Consider the following 15,844-nt stretch of genomic DNA (forward strand, 5'->3'; position numbering starts at 1 on the left):
AAACGGTATCTCTCCTTTGTCCTTCATCTTTCTGCAGGACTGGCACCCTCACCAGCCTGATTCCTTCCATGTCCTGGGCTATAAATTAACAACATAAGCATCTAGAAGATTGTTTCTTCCTCAGGTTGTTAAATCAAGGTATGTAAGTGCCCCCCACCCAAAAAAAACCCTTGTATCTTGCTTTAAAGATTGCTGATGATTTTTCTATTGCATGAGGGGTTTGTATTGTTTTCTTGCCGCCTTTTCATTTGAGATAGCATGTTTTCAAGACAGCCTGCTCTGTTTGTAACTGAATTTCATTGTTATTAAATTAACTATTAAAATTAGTTTAATCAATTAAATTAATTTATTTAAATTTAATTAATTGTATTTAATATGGAGAAGAAATAGAGCCCCTTTCCGTCCTTGAACAGAAAAACAACACCTCATTCTTGTATCTTAAGCCTCAGATTTTATTTAGATCAAAACTCATAGATGATTGCTGGTTATCCTGACGAGAAGGCTTCACTATTCCAATATGATTCATTATTAAAACCAGCCTAGAGGCATGGCCATGGTTCAGATAGAACGGCAAAGCAGAGTCACATCTCTCCCTCTTTCTGACCCAGTATCCCAAGACAGGAGTAAATCCTGGTTTGCTGGTCTGGGGAAAATGGCAACCAGTACTTGGCCTCCAACTAGGAGTTTAAGGAGGAAATTCTTGCATGCCAGGGGAGAAGGGAGCACACGATTCGAGGTTCCTCACTGCTTATTGAGGGAATGCCGGACCAGGGTATGGTGTTGTGTCCGAATGGGGGTGCAGACAGAGGGGAAACTACAGGAGTAACTCCACTACACACACACCTTAAATTTTTTTGTGGTGAGAGAAAATACACTTCTGGGAGGAGAAAAAAATACATGTTGAGAACTTACAATATGGGTTATTGGGTTTGGTGGAAGAGGAATCCAGTAAAAGGGGGGGGCTTCTCAAATGGGGAGGAATCTGCATAGATAAGAGGAGGTGGTTGAGTAGCTAAGATGATGGACTGCTAATCCATTGTGATCTGCACATCCAGGGTTCAAATCCCACCTTCAGCGGTTCTCAATTTGAGGAGGAGAGCTGGTCTTGTGGGAGCAAGCATGAATCATCATCCCCTTTGCTAAGAGTGTCTGCTTTGCTTTGCATTTGGAAGGGAGACTACATGTGAGCACTGTAAGATATTCCCCTTAGGGGAAGTGTAATGCAGAGCTGTAATTGCCCACAGTACAGGTGTTCGTATTTTGGGCCCCACTGTGGGTTTCTTGATCAACCGGTTTTACAGGTTTTTATAGTACTTCCAGTACTATAGGAGAGCTGGTCTTGTGGAAGAAAGCGTGACTTGTCCCCTTAGCTAAGCAGGGTCTGCCCTGGTTGCATATGAATAGGAGACTTGATGTGTGAGCAGTGTGAGATATTCCCTTTAAGGGATGGAGCCACTCTGGGAAGAGCAGATGGTTTCAAGTTCCCTCCTTGGCTTCTCCAAGATAGGGCTGAGAGAGATTCCTGCCTGCAACCTTGTAAAAGCCACTACCAGTCTGGGTAGACAATACTGAGTTAGATGGACCAGTGGTCTGCCTCAGTATATGGCAGGTTCCTATGTTCCTATGTACCCTGGAAAAACTGAAACTGGCGTTTGGAAGCAAGGCCTGGCTGCCACAGTAGTAATATGCATCTTTGTCATGGGGCACCTACTTAACAGTACCCATAAATAACACATTTCCCTCCTCCCATGTCCAGAACAGTTTTGAAAGGGCTATTAAGAAATAATTTTAAAGCAAGTGCTTTTTTTAGTATGTAAAACTATGTGTGCCTGTCCACACATCAACCCTATAAAAGTTTTTTTAAAGTCCAACAGTATACGGATAGCTTACTTCTCTCTCACCACAATAACTTTCCTTTGCATTCCTTGTTGTTTTCCCCCTGACAAAATCACTCCCTCCCTGTGCGTTATATGGGGCTGGGGGGAGCAGCTGTAATTGAGGAAAAGAAGAAGAAAGAACAGATTTCTCCCCTTCTGCATGGAAAGTTCCACTCACACATTTATTGGTCCAAATCCAGAGAAAAGTAATTGTCAAATGAATGGGATCTGGGTTAGTCAGCACCAATTAGTGCCATTAATTTCAAAGGGATTTGCATGTAACTATCTGGATTGGAGCCAGCATAGCTATGGAGCTGCCAAGCTAATAATGGTGGATCAGGCCCAGGGCTGTTCTCCTACCTCACTAGTCTTTGTTGTGAAAAACCTCAAAACAATTCTGACATCCAGATTAAATTACTCCTGATCAGCCCTATTGAAATTCAGTGGTCGTTTAGAGTAACTGCTGCGTAGGACTGTTGAGTAACTTTTTATTTGGGCCTCCCTCTGTTTTCTAAGCAGAGCAAGGGTCAATCGATCAATCTTTATTACGGTCTTTGACCAACATAAAGTAGATTGCATTAAAACAGCTTTGGGAGTGAGGGTCAAAACTTCCGGGGCGGGGGGGGGGCGGGGAGAGGACTGTTTCCTCGAAGGCCAAATAATAGGTTCTTTGTATGTGGTGCAAAATGCAGAGAGGAAAAACCAGCAGCATAGACAGCAAGGGAGAAGGAATAGTCTTGCAGGGTTTGAGGAGGCCTAGAAAAGACACCTAGGGAGGCAAGAGTTGAAATCCCATTTTTGGAAATGTAGATCCCTATCCTCCAGGATTTGCCAGGAGTCACCAGGAATCTGTATCCCTCTCTAGGTGACTCTTGGCAGCAATCCTGGAGATATGAAGGGCTCAATATGGAATTATCGATTGATTGATTTGATTTGATTTGATTTCTATACCGCCCTTCCAAAAATGGCTCAGGGTTAGGGTACATAGAGAAATAATAAGTAAATAAATAAATAAATAAATATTTATTTATTTATTTATTTATTATTAGAAAATTTATACCGCCCTTCCAAAAGACTCAGAGCAGTTTACATTAAAACACCATTAAAATCAATTAACAATTAAGACAGAAATTATAAAACTACATAAAATAATAATTAACAATTTATGATGTTTTAATTGTTAATTATTATTTTATGTAGTTTTATAATTTCTGTCTTAATTGTTAATTGATTTTGGATTTTGGCTATTTAATTGGTGTTTTATGATGTTTTAAACACCAATTAAATAGCCAAAACCATTTAAAAACAAGTATTAGAAAGCTGAGAAAGCTTGGTTGAAGAGATGTGTTTTCAGAAGTTTCTTTAAAATTCCAATAATAAGATGCCAAAATCCAAATAAGATGGATCCCTGTCCCCAAAGGGCTCACAATCTAAATAATATTTGGAATAATATTGGAATATAAATAAATAATATTGGAATAATATTTGGATGCCCAAATAGGACTGATGAAATTGGACTCCAGTTCTCCAGGGATCTTTGTTTTTTAAAAGAGAGAGGTTGGCTGTGGGCAAAGGCAGAACATTCGGTGACCTGTCCTACAGGACAGTGAAGCAGACTCTATGTTCTCACCTTCCAGACATTCCTTGCTTAAGCATCTAGCATGTGCACCAGAGTACAGTAGATCCTTCAAGATTACGAAAGTTCTTTTTCTTGCAGAGCTTGTCAACAGGACTTACTCCTTTCCTTTGACTCACTCATTCCATCTTTACCCAAATCTAAGACAAGGTCCCACCTGCAACCCCGAGTTTTTTTTGCTTTTAAATATTGCAGGGGGAGGAGGTATCCATCTTAGATTCAGATTATTCTTTATTTTGGGTAAATATAGGTATGATCTGTATTTAGCCACTATCTTTTAAAGTATTGTCTTACACTCAGAGTTGCCTTCTATTAGAAGTCATTAGAAGTCTTCTATTAGAAGAAGAGAGCTGGTCTTGTGGTAGCAAGCATGACTTGTCCCCTTAGCTAAGCAGAGTCTGCCCTGGTTGCATTTGAATGGGAGACTAGATGTGTGAGCACTGTAAGATATTCTCCTTAGGGGATGGAGCTGCTCTGGGAAGAGCATCTTGGCCCCAAGTTCCCTCCTGGCTTCCCCAAGACAGGGCTGAGAGAGATTCCTGCCTGCAACCTTGGAGAAGCCGCTGCCAGTCTGTGTAGACAATACTGAGCTAGATAGACCAATGGTCTGACTCTGTATACACCAGCCTCCTATGCTCCTATGTTCTATTCAGGTAAATACAGTATGCATGGTTAAGATCACAGCCTAAAATTAGTAGTGTTTCTCAATGCTGAAAGAGATTTCAAGCAGTCCCATCCCATCTCTTGAATGACGACTGTAATGTGCCTACTTTTGGCTGCCCTTGAAGACTGTCTCGAACCAACCTCTGGTACAGAAACTTTGATAGGCTGGGTTGCAAAGAGAGTATCACACCACAACTGCAACACCTGCCTGTCTTCTTGTTGTCTTTTAGATATAGTTCAGTGTCCAGCCCTGCCTGAAACTAAGTGTCTTACTCTCTGCAGTGTCATGGGTGGTTTGCAAATAGAAGGAACAGCTGACAGGCTATCTGCTACACTACAGCATCACCACTGGGGGAAGAGCTGGTCTGGTGGTAGTAAGCACAAATGGTCCCCTTTGCTAAGCAGGGTCTGCCCTGGTTGCATATGAATGGGAGACTACATGCGTGAGCATTGTAAGATATTCCTCCATAGGGGATGGAGCTGCTCTGGGAAAAGCAGAAGGTTCTAAGTTCCCTCCCTGGCAGCATCTCCAAGATAGGGCTGAGAGAGACTCCTGCCTGAAACCTTGGAGAAGCCGCTACCAGTCGGTGTAGACAATACTGAGCTAGATGGACCCATGGTCTGACTTGGTATAAGGCAGCTTCCTATGTTCCTAAGGTATTCCCCTTAGGGGGTGGGGCTGCTCTGGGGAGAACATCTGCATGCTTGCATGCAGAAGGTTCCAAGGATTCCCTGCAAATGGAACTGGGCAAACCGGTTTCGTGCACCCCCCTCGCTCTAGCTGCCCTGTTTGTTCCCCATGTGAGGATCGTGGGCTTGAAGCCGATGTGTCCTCAGCAGGGTGTCCACTGTAGAAGGGGAGGGAGAAAGGTGAAGACCTTCCTCCTCTGTCCCTGATTGTCTGGCTACATAGAGCCCCTGGTGGCGCAGGGTAAAACTGCCGCCCTGTAACCAGAAGGTTACAAGTTCGATCCTGACCAGGGGCTCAAGGTTGACTCAGCCTTCCATCCTTCCGAGGTCGGTAACATGAGTACCCAGAATGTTGGGGGCAATATGCTAAATCATTGTAAACCGCTTAGAGAGCTCCGGCTATAGAGCGGTATATAAATGTAAGTGCTATTGCTATTGCTACATGCTGAAGCTCAGTGGCAGGCTTCAGATAATTAGCACTCAGTACTCCTAGTAAACTTGTCCCATTCATTTCAATAAGACTGCTTATAAATAAGTTAGTGTGGATGTGGACCTGTGGCTGCAGTAACCTGTCTCTGTAATAATCCCTTAAATATATGTGTTCACGTACGATACATATGTGCACAAACACAAATTTAAACATTTCATTTATGAGACAGGCTACACCACCCATTGGCTTACATCCAGATTAAGTTACTCATAAGCAGTCTTATTGAAATCAATGAGACAATTTCTGAGAACACGGACACACACACACACTCAGGCCTGCTTAACTTTGGCCTTCCTGCAGATGCTGGTCTACAACTCCCACAATCCCTGGCTATTGGCCACTGTGGCTGGGAATTATGGGAGTTGTAGTCCAAAAACAGCTGGGGGGCCAAAGTTAAGCAGGCTTGCCCTAGGGTGTACCTGAGCTGAATGTTTGCAACAGAAGGGGTACACTCGTTTAAAAAGAGTGGGAACCAGAGGTGTCACTATAATTGAGTAGATGGGTTCAACAAACCCAGGCCCCCCAGCTCCTGAGCCCCCCCATCTCCACCCCTCCCTGTTTTTCTTCATTATCTCCCTCACTTCAAGGGGCCACCAGGGAGAAGGGCAAACACGGGGCCCCTCTCCCCTAGCTACACCCCTGGTGGGAACCCCTGATCTACACTGACTGGCAAGTGGCTTCTCCAAGGTCTCAGACAGGAGTCCTTCCCAGCCTTACCAGGAGCTTTCCTAGACAGCAGGCTTTACTGTGGATGTTCTGCGAAGCTTTACTGCAAGTTTGAATTTGCCACCAAAAAAAACCCGATGCAAAAAGTGGATTTTTTTTACCCCGGATATAAATCTGGCTACACACGAATGCATGATGAAAAAAACAAATTGAGTGTGAAGTGTTCCCTGATAGCTCACAGGGAACACATCTGGCCTATATTTATTTATTTATTTTATTTATTTTTATCATATTTTTACACCCCCCAAAACTTATGTCTCTGGGAGGGTTATGACAAGATTAAAAAGTAAAACATTAATTAAAAACACAAACAAAACAAAAATTTAAAAGCAAGAAATTTAAAACACAATTTAAAATTTTAAAATAATATTCTAAAAACAATATTCAAAACAATCAAAACAATATCAGTTAAAAGTCTGGGTGAAGAAATGTGTCTTTAAGGACTTTTTGAAGGATGTCAGAGATGCGGAGGCTCTTATTTCACTAGGGAGCACATTCCAAAACCTCGGGGCAGCAACTGAGAAGGCCCATCCCAGAGTAGCCACCAGACGAACTGGTGGCAAATGCAGATGGACCTCTCCTGATGATCTCAATGGGCGGCGGGGTTCATTATGAAGAAGACATTCTCTTAAAAACCCAGGGCCTAAGCTGTTTAGGGCTTTATAGGTTATGACCAACACCTTGTATTTTGCCCGGAAACATATTGGCAGCCAGTGTAACTCCTTCAATACAGGAGTAATATGGTCTCTCCTAGATGACCCAGAGACCAGCCTGGCTGCCGCATTCTGGACCAACTGTCGTTTCCGGACTACGTACAAGGGCAGCCCCACATAGAGCGCATTACAGTAATCCAGTCTGGAGGTTACCAGCAGATGTACCACTGTTTTGAAGTCGTCTAACTCAAGAAATGGACGCAGTTGGCGTATCAGCCGAAGCTGATAGAAGGCACTTCTGGCCACTGTCTCAACCCGGGACACCAAGGAGAGACTTGGATCCAGAAGCACCCCTAGACTGCGTACCTGTTCCTTCTGGGGAAGTGTGACTCCATCCAGAACTGGCAGATCAAAATACTCTCTCGAGTTCCAACCCCGCACAATGAGTACCTCCATCTTATCTGGATTCAGTCTCAGTTTGTTATCCCTCATCCAGCCCATTACCGACTCCAGGCAGGCATTTAGGGAGGTTATGCCCTCTCCTGATGATGGTGACATGGAGAAATAGATTTGGGTGTCATCAGCATACTGATAGCACCCTGCACCAAATCTCCTGATGATCTCTCCCAGCAGTTTCATGTAGATGTTAAACAACATCGGAGACAATACGGAGCCCTGAGGGACACCATACAAAAGTTCAGATTTTGAAGAACAGCAGTCTCCAAGGGACACCATCTGGAATCTGCCCAAGAGGTTGGAGCGGAACCACTGCAAAGCAATGCCTCCCACCCCCAACCCCCTCAGACACTCCAGAAAGATACTATGGTCAATAGTATCAAAAGCCGCCGAGAGGTCCAAAAGGACCAACAGAATCACACTTCCTCTGTCAATTGCCAGTTGAAGACCATCCATCAGACCGACCAAGGCAGTCTCCACCCCATAGCCAGCCTGGAAGCCAATTTGAAATGGGTCTAGATAATCCGTTTCCTCCAAGACTGTCTGGAGCTGGGAGACCACCACCCTCTCAATTATCTTGCCCAGCCACAGAAGGTTGGAGACAGGCCTGTAATTACTCAGCTCCTAGGGATCCAACGTATGCTTCTTTAGAAGCGGTCTAATAATTGTCTCCTTAAGACTAGGAGGCATCCTACCTTCCCTCAGAGATGCATTTATGATATTGTCATGGCTCAGACTTCTGACTCAGAAGAGTCAGAGCAGGACGACCTACCAACTAGTGAGGGCTTAGAGGCACAGCCACAGGATTTGTCAGAGAAACCAGACTCTGGAGCTGAGGATTTGCAACAGGTACCAGACATGATCTCTGATGGGGAAGAGCCTGGGATTTCACCTGTCTTGAGACGATGTCTCAAGAGGCAGGCTCAGTGGGAGTCACGCAGGTGTAGGAGATCCCAAGAAAGAAAGCCAAAGTGCTGACTCAGGGAAGCCTGATTGGCTGCTGGTTCTCTTGAGCCCTTTATATTCAACAGTCTCTCTTTGCTCTGATGTTGTTTGCAACTTCGTTGGCTGCAGATAGTGTGCTCTTGAATTTCAACCATTTCTGTGTCCCAGTTTGTCTTGTCTGTACTTTCCTGCATTGTTCCCTTAATTCCTTGTTCTGTGTTCTTCGCTTGTTTCATTCCTTGTTTTGTCTTTTCCTTCCACTTATTACTCAGTTAGTGTTAGAGTGGGGTACCTAGTTTCAGTTCAGGGGACTTAATCCATTGACTAATTGCTTTGTGAGCCTTTTATTTTCCTTCATTTGGTTTCGCTGCTGCTTTCTGGTTACTCTCACGGGGAGTGCTGAAGGGGGTTATAAAATCCTGTTGGGTTAGCCGAGCTAACAGATTCATGACAGATATGTGAATGCACACCTCCATTCCAGAGAAAGTTTTTCACACAGGGCTTTTAAAGCCCTTTGACTTGCATCTCCTCCGAAATGGAGGGGGTTTGTTCACATATCGGCCAGATTTACCCGAAGTCCCTGTGAGTTATTGGGGAGCAGTTCACACACAGTTTGGGTTTTTCACTGCATGTTACAGTGTAGCCCAATTTATATCTGGGGTAAAAAAAAATCCACAATTGGTGTCAGTTTTTTGGGACAACTCCGAATTCTCAGTAAAGCCTCCCAGTAAACTTGCGGGAAAGCCTGCTGTGTGCCAGGGGATGCTACCAGGGACTGAATCTGAGACCTTCTGCATGCATAGCAGATGCTCTAACAGTGAGCTATGGTCCCATCTCCAATGGTGTTTGTTGGCGTAGCAGAAATCCAGACTGTATGGAGGGATGTTCCCTGCATTCACTGCTGCCCTGTGCAGGCCAATGTTGAATGCACCGATGCCCAACACGGCCAAGAGGTATGGGGTGTGTGGCTAATGGGCACAACCCCACGGCTTCTCTCAGAGATTCAGTGAATGAAAAAAGAGACATTGAGCCCTTTCTCATGATCTGTGAGAAAGGGCATGAAGGGGCAGGGGAGGAAGCCCCCAAAAGCTTACCTTGCCTGCAGAGGATCTCTGTTGCTTTGCTGGGTGGGCGAATCGCCCGCCTAGACTATTGCTGGCTGCTGCCTGCAGCAGGGAGGTTTTGGGGTGGGGAGGCCCCCGGAATTCCCATAATGCACTGTGCGAGTGTGCAGGGCATTATGGGGATTCCTCTGATGGCAGCCAGGAACCCCGCAACCGGAGCTGGCAGATGATCAAAATAATGGGACTAACGGAGTGTTTGCTCCCTTAACCTTATCTTAATGGCAGGTTCCAGAGGCAGGTTTGCCGCCCGGCTGGTTTGCTGCTGCATGGCTCCCAGCAGTTCTGATTATCAGCCGAGACCAGGCTTGGCTTTCTTAGCAAGATTTGATCTGATTTTTAACTAACTTTAAAATGAATTAAATGAATGCTTTTAAAATGAATGCTTTGTATTGTATTTTGTATTTTCTTTTCACCTTTTTTGTCTGTGATGATTTAATTTGTTATGTGTTTTTATTGTATGTTTTAATCCTCTGTTGTGAGTCGCCCAGAGAACAATTTATTCTGGGGCAGCTAACAAATAAAGTTTTGTTTATTACTATTACTATTATTACTATTACTATTTATCTACCAGATGTTATTGACTGGATTTGGTACCTTAATTATCCGGCCCTTTCCAAGGGTCTAGGGTAACTAAAGAAAAATTAAAGATACTAGCCGACCCCTCACAGAACATCTGAGTGGTATTTGGGGCCGGCATTTCCCACCTGGGTTATTCCCCCCCCCACTCCCCACCCATGGTTTCTGGCCGGCTTTAAAGCCGGCCCATCTCCACCTGGGCCATATCCTCTTCCTGGCGGCCCAGCCACCTCCTCACCCCGCCGCCACCTCACCACTGCCACCGGGCCTGAAACTGCTGCTGCCACAGCCGGGCTTGCCACTGCCACAGCCAGGCCCGCCGCTGCCTCGCCACCGCAACCCACTAGCTCACCGCAACCTGACCACTCCTGTTTTTTGGCACGGCCCGTCCTCACCGCCACCCAGCCAATCTAACTGCTAACTGGAAAAAAGAGGCAACTTTTACCATGGTGATTCTCTTTATTTTGCAGGGGGAGAGTAACTGGCCCTATCCACCCCCAGCACAGGACCTCCAGTGACTGTTGCTGGTGTATACTTATGTTTCTTTTTAGAATGTGAGCCCTTTGGGGACCGGGGTCCATCTTATTTGCTTGTTTTTTTCTCTGTGTAAACTGCCCTGAGCCATTTTGGAAGGGTGGTCTAGAAATCAAATCATCAGCAGCAGCAGCAGCAGCAGCTGGGCGCCAGGATGCACATTCTAAAGGCGTACCCAGGAGGATTATATATAGAGATCCTCCTGAGTAGTGTGGCCTTCTGTAGTTGATGTGTTGTCATTTTATTGATGTCCAAGGTGTCGAGATGGTGTTCAAGTCCTTTTGGTTGTTGTTGTTGTTCTGCTTTTGGCTGATTGTCAAAACAGCCGCCTTGTCTAAGCCAGGGGGCTTTGGCGCTTGTGGCTGGGGATGATGGAAGTTGTCGTCCAACAATAATGTTTAGGGTCCCACATTTGGGACCCCACAACTATTACCATGCCCTGGTCTAAGCAATGCTGAAAAGGAGGTAAATAGCAGGGAATTTCAAGTCATACACCAAGATCTTGCAATCTTATTCAGGCAAGCATCTCAGAAATAACTTTTCTCATGATTTTTGTTGAGTTTTTAGTTGTCATAATCTGTTTGGAAGACATATTCTCTATTTTAATTAGAACATCTGAGGCTAATACTTTTAATAAACTGTTTACCCTCGAATGCAAGTAACGGGTTTTTAAATAGACCGTGTTAAACTGTTTCAGTGAACACCAAATACTCAGACTTAACAAGGCATATGTTCCCATCACTCTTGGACTGGTAAGGAGCAATTTCGCCCTATGACATGAGAAGGGTTAGGAAACCCCAGAGAACAGAAAGACGATGGTTTTTCTTGAATTCAAAATACTGTTTAATAGCTGTGAGAAGGATATGAGTGCATTAGGGAAGTGTGAAGGGGGCTTTCTCTGATTTACTACTTGGTTAGAGTAGAAAGTCAGTTCAGATAATGTTATAAGTGTTTGCAGCAAGTAGCATCGAGACAAATGCCTGGGAGAAGCTCAGTCTGAAATCAAGCATGATGGTCCTGGGCTCAGATAATGGAACCAGACCCAGGGCAGAGGTTTGATATCAAGCAGCAGTTTGATAGACAGGATCCTATTGGCTCCTTGTGTCACATGATCTATTCTGGACTGCTAATTCCAATACCACCTATGTTCTGCAATGGAACATAGGGACATAGAAAGCTGCCTTATGCTAAGTTAGACCATTAGTCTATCTAGCTAAGTATTGTCTGCACAGACTGGTAGTGGCTTCTCTCTCTCTCTCTCTCTCTCTCTCTCTCTCTCTCATTTTTTTCCAATTTTATTGAAACATAAAGCAAAAGAAAAGAAAAACAGTGTCATGATATTTCTTTAAGCAAGTACTAGAAAGAAAGAAAACATTCTGAGTATATTAACAGTTCTAAGAAAATTCGGCAGCAATGATCAACATTTGATTACGCCTGATCAACACTTGGTTGCATAAAGCTGGGTACTTAGAGCTTCACAAATCAAATCCAGACGATGGGAACAAATGATGTCCTTGTCGGATATTAAAGTTTATAAAGGGATCCCAAGTTGACATAAATGACTCAGTTGAGACTTCATTCATATAAGCGGAAACTTTAGAAATTGAGGCATAATCCCATAATTCCAAAAAACCAATCATTTAAAGAGGGAACTTCAGAAACACGCCAATTATGGGCATATAAAATCCTGGCTGCATTAATCATATATAACAGCTTATTACATTTAGAAGGAATATAAGGTTTTGTCATACTTAAAAGAAAGATTTCTGGTAAAAAAGGAAATTTAATCTCTAAAATTTGTTCAATTTTCTCGTGAATTTGCTTCCAATACAATTGAGCCTAATTAAAAGTCCACCACATATGGAAAAATGACCCTGGTTGGTGATTACATTTCCAACAATTTTTTGAAAATGAATTATCTATCTTATTAATTCTTCTCCGAGGTTACAAGTAGGACTCCCTCACAGCCCTATTTGGAGATGCCAAGGAGGGAACTTGGAACTAAGGTTGCACACAGACCAATGTCCACAGTCCGGTCCGAATTGGACTGGACCATAAAAATTGGTCAGTGCACACCCCTACTTGGGCAAGCCCTCGAGCCAGCCCGGTTTAATGGCAAACCAGCTCAACCTTGAGCTGGTCTGCACATCCCTAGCTTGAGCCTTGGGAAGCAGGAGGGTTCTGAGTACCCCCTGAGAGCCCTTTAAGTACCCTAGGGGTACTAGTACCTCCTGTTGGGAATCCCTGGGGAAGACAACACTGAGCTAGATGGACCAAGGGTCTGACTCAGTATAGGCAGTAGGGATGTGCGAACCGGTTCAAATTCGAACCGGCCTGGTTCAACGGTTCGAATTCGAATCAGACCGGGCTCTTTTCGAACCGAACCCGAACCAGTTCGGATGTGCCATAGGGCTCTATAGGGTCTGTATTGATTGAATTGTGTGTCCTCCATTTTGTGGCTCCTTTTTTTCAACTTTTGCTCCTGGCCTCCATTTTCTGAGGCTGTTTTTCAGGCATTGCATTGGATGGGCTATTGATCCTTTGATTGGCCAGATTGAGTCTTGCGCTCTGGTAGGCTGTTGGCTGCGCCACTGTTTGAGAGCTGGCACCCTAATGGCCGGTGGGGGAGTGCAAAGGTGGGGGCACCCAAAGGAGGGAGTTTCAAACCTATTTAAGCCAAGCCTCTTGCCTGGAAAATTCTCTTTGGCTGCAGTTGTGGGATTATCATCTCTGGATCTTGCTTCGCTGCTGGTGTCTGCTTGTGAGTCCCTTGACTGTGTGTCCTAGGCAGCTTCCTTTGTTCCTATGTTCCATTCCTGAGCTCACCCCACCCCACTCTACTCTCCCCCACCCCAAATTTCTGGGACTGAGCCACAGGAAACCTGGCACCCCTACACTGGATTGTTTACGCTCCCTCCAGCAGATGCTCCCTTATCTATATGAGGATCATTGGGACAGGGCTGCTGGGTTCTATACATTCTTTGGACAGGAAGAGGAAAGTTGGTCGCATTTAATCCCCAAGTATTTGGGCAGTAGCTAAAAGGAGCTGCTGCTATTCCCCAAAGGGAGGGTGGATGACATAGCAGCCAAGCTCTTTGGGCAGCCGATGGCTTGACGTGGATGTCAGCCAACGGTCTCTGCATGGTGCATCTCCCTCTTTGCTCCCCGAGAAAGGTGATTGGCTGCCTAACTCTGCTTTTGCAGGTATTTTGGTCACTCTCTTGTAGATTGGTAAAGAGAGAGGCAACCACAGAAGGCAACTCTTTGGTCAAACTCTTTGGTCCCTTGCTAACTGAGCAAAGGGGCACCTTTTTAAAGTGGTGATTCTCTTTATTGAGTGGGGGGCGAGCAACTGGCCCTATCCATCCCCCGCACAGCATCCCTCCAGTGGCTGTTGCTGGTGTCTTGTCTTTTGTTTCTTTTTTTAGATTGTGAGCCCTTTGGGGACAGGGAGCTGTGTGTGTGTGTGTGTGTGTGTGTGTGTGTGTGTATGGCGTACCCGTCACTAATCTCATGTGTGGCAACTCTCACGAGAGTTTGTGAGCGAGTTGCCAGAAGGAGGAAATCAGCAGCGGAGGACAGGCTTGCGGGTGAGGCGGGAAACAAAACAGCGGCAGACGGGGGCAGAAAACACTGGCGGCTGGTGAGTGAGTGGGCAGGCATGGAAAGAAAATGGCGGCAGTGGGCAGGCAGCAGTGGGCAGGCAGGCGGCAGTGGGCAGGCGGTGGGGGGAGAACTAGAGGCTCAGATGCTCTGTGCCCAGCCCAGCTAGTTTTATTTATTTGTTTATATCTATGTAAATCGCTTTGGGAACTTCTTATTGAAAAGCAGTATATAAATATTTGTTGCATTTGTCATAAATACATGCTGCTACGGCTATTATTAACATCGTTGTCATCGTCATCGTCATCATCATCATTAAATTGCTAACCATCCAGAACTGGCCTAAGTCTTTGGGAATTGACATCCAACTCCAGGCAGTAGCAGCTTGTCCTAACATGCCAGGGGTGGGGGCAAAGGAGGCGCAGCTGCCTCTGCTTCCTGACAGCTTGGGTTGTTCCTCTCTCTCCCTCCCCTACCTGAGAGCCATGCTGCCTACAGGCTGGCCACTTGCCAGGTAGAGTTGTGGGGTTAACTCTCTGGCGGGGGAGGAGAGAGAGCAACAACCCGAGCTACCATTGTGAAGCAGAGGCGGCTGCTGCTCCTCCTTTGCTACCTGCCTTGGGTTGTAAGGATACGCTGCTACTGCCTCTAGGCAACTCTTGAATGCAAGCCTGGGAATTTTAGTGTCTGGGTGGCTGTAGGCTACCTCCAGGTTCAGAGGCAACTCCAAATACCAGTTGCAGGGGGTGCAATAACAGGCGAGGGCCATGCCTTCATCTGGATTCACTCCTGATTGTGGACTCACAATCAGGATTCGTGAGCCCTGCAGAGCTGATGATGTCTGGTGCCTGGTGGCCACTGTGGCTGGGTTCACACAGTCACAAGGGTCCTGGTTAAAAGGTTAATCAGGATTACTGAGTCCTTTGGAGCTGACTGTAAGAACTCAGAATTTCAGGGCATTCCTGGTCAAACAGCTCCACTTAAGCAGCATTTAATCAGGATAGATAACCAGAGTGGTTTGGCCAGGATTGCCCTGAATTTCTGGGTTCTCATCATCAGTGCCACAGAGCTCATTAATCCTGATTAACTTTTTAACTCTTCTTATGGTCTTCATCATCATCATCATCATCATCATCATCTTTACTATTATTATATACTTAGATGCCATGAATTAGTTAGCCTTTCTACTAATTCAGATTTTCAGCCTCCCCCACCTTTAAGGCTCCCAGTGAGTTTCCATTCCAAAAACTACACTTTTGAATACATTTGGACAAAATAAGTATGCTCTGAAAACTTCCATCAATTCACAGTTGTTTAACCCTGGCAAAAAAATTCTAGGGGGAATGCGTTCCAATGGGCTGAACTAGACACAACATGAAAGATCTGCGATTGAAACTCCTAACATCTTTTTCTTTAGCTAAAGCATCCACAGAGGGTGGGGCAAATTGGATCAGGGTTGTGGCACAGCAGGAGGGCTTTTTACCCCTTTTCCCCACCACACTCTCCCCCTGAGGGAACTCATGCTCCCTTGAGGTTGCTGTTAGTCAGAGATTATGGAAGAGACAGGTATCGGAAGTACCTCCCCTTCTATGGCTACTAGCAACTTCAGAAGGTGATTTAAGTTGAGACATCAGCAGGGGGTGATGTGCCTAAATGCACCTTTCTGGGTTCTTGTCAGGGCTCTTATTATAAGAGTAACCTGACACAGGAGAAACATTTCCAAGGCTTTATTTTGCTCTGCTGCAGACAGAGGGTGCCAACAGGTTCTCACCAAGCTGGGACCCTAAGTTACAATTTCCATAAGTTTTTATACCTTTTAGTATACAGTTTACACAGTTTGCACAAATACTGGCCACACAACAATGATTAAA

The 15,844-nt window shown here is 45.1% G+C and overlaps 1 protein-coding gene across 2 annotated transcripts in view; it reads left to right on the forward strand.

The window, feature by feature from the left end:
- The window catches only part of MYOM3 (myomesin 3), an 87,060-nt gene continuing 71,216 nt past the window's right edge, over nucleotides 1-15,844 (forward strand). For both annotated transcript variants that reach the window (XM_053268604.1, XM_053268605.1), the window contains exon 1: nucleotides 1-138. The gene's annotated coding sequence lies outside the window, so the exon portion shown is untranslated. The remainder of the gene's footprint in view (nucleotides 139-15,844) is intronic.

This window comes from Hemicordylus capensis, chromosome 7 (genome assembly GCF_027244095.1).
Source record: "Hemicordylus capensis ecotype Gifberg chromosome 7, rHemCap1.1.pri, whole genome shotgun sequence".
Classification (NCBI taxonomy): domain Eukaryota; kingdom Metazoa; phylum Chordata; class Lepidosauria; order Squamata; family Cordylidae; genus Hemicordylus; species Hemicordylus capensis.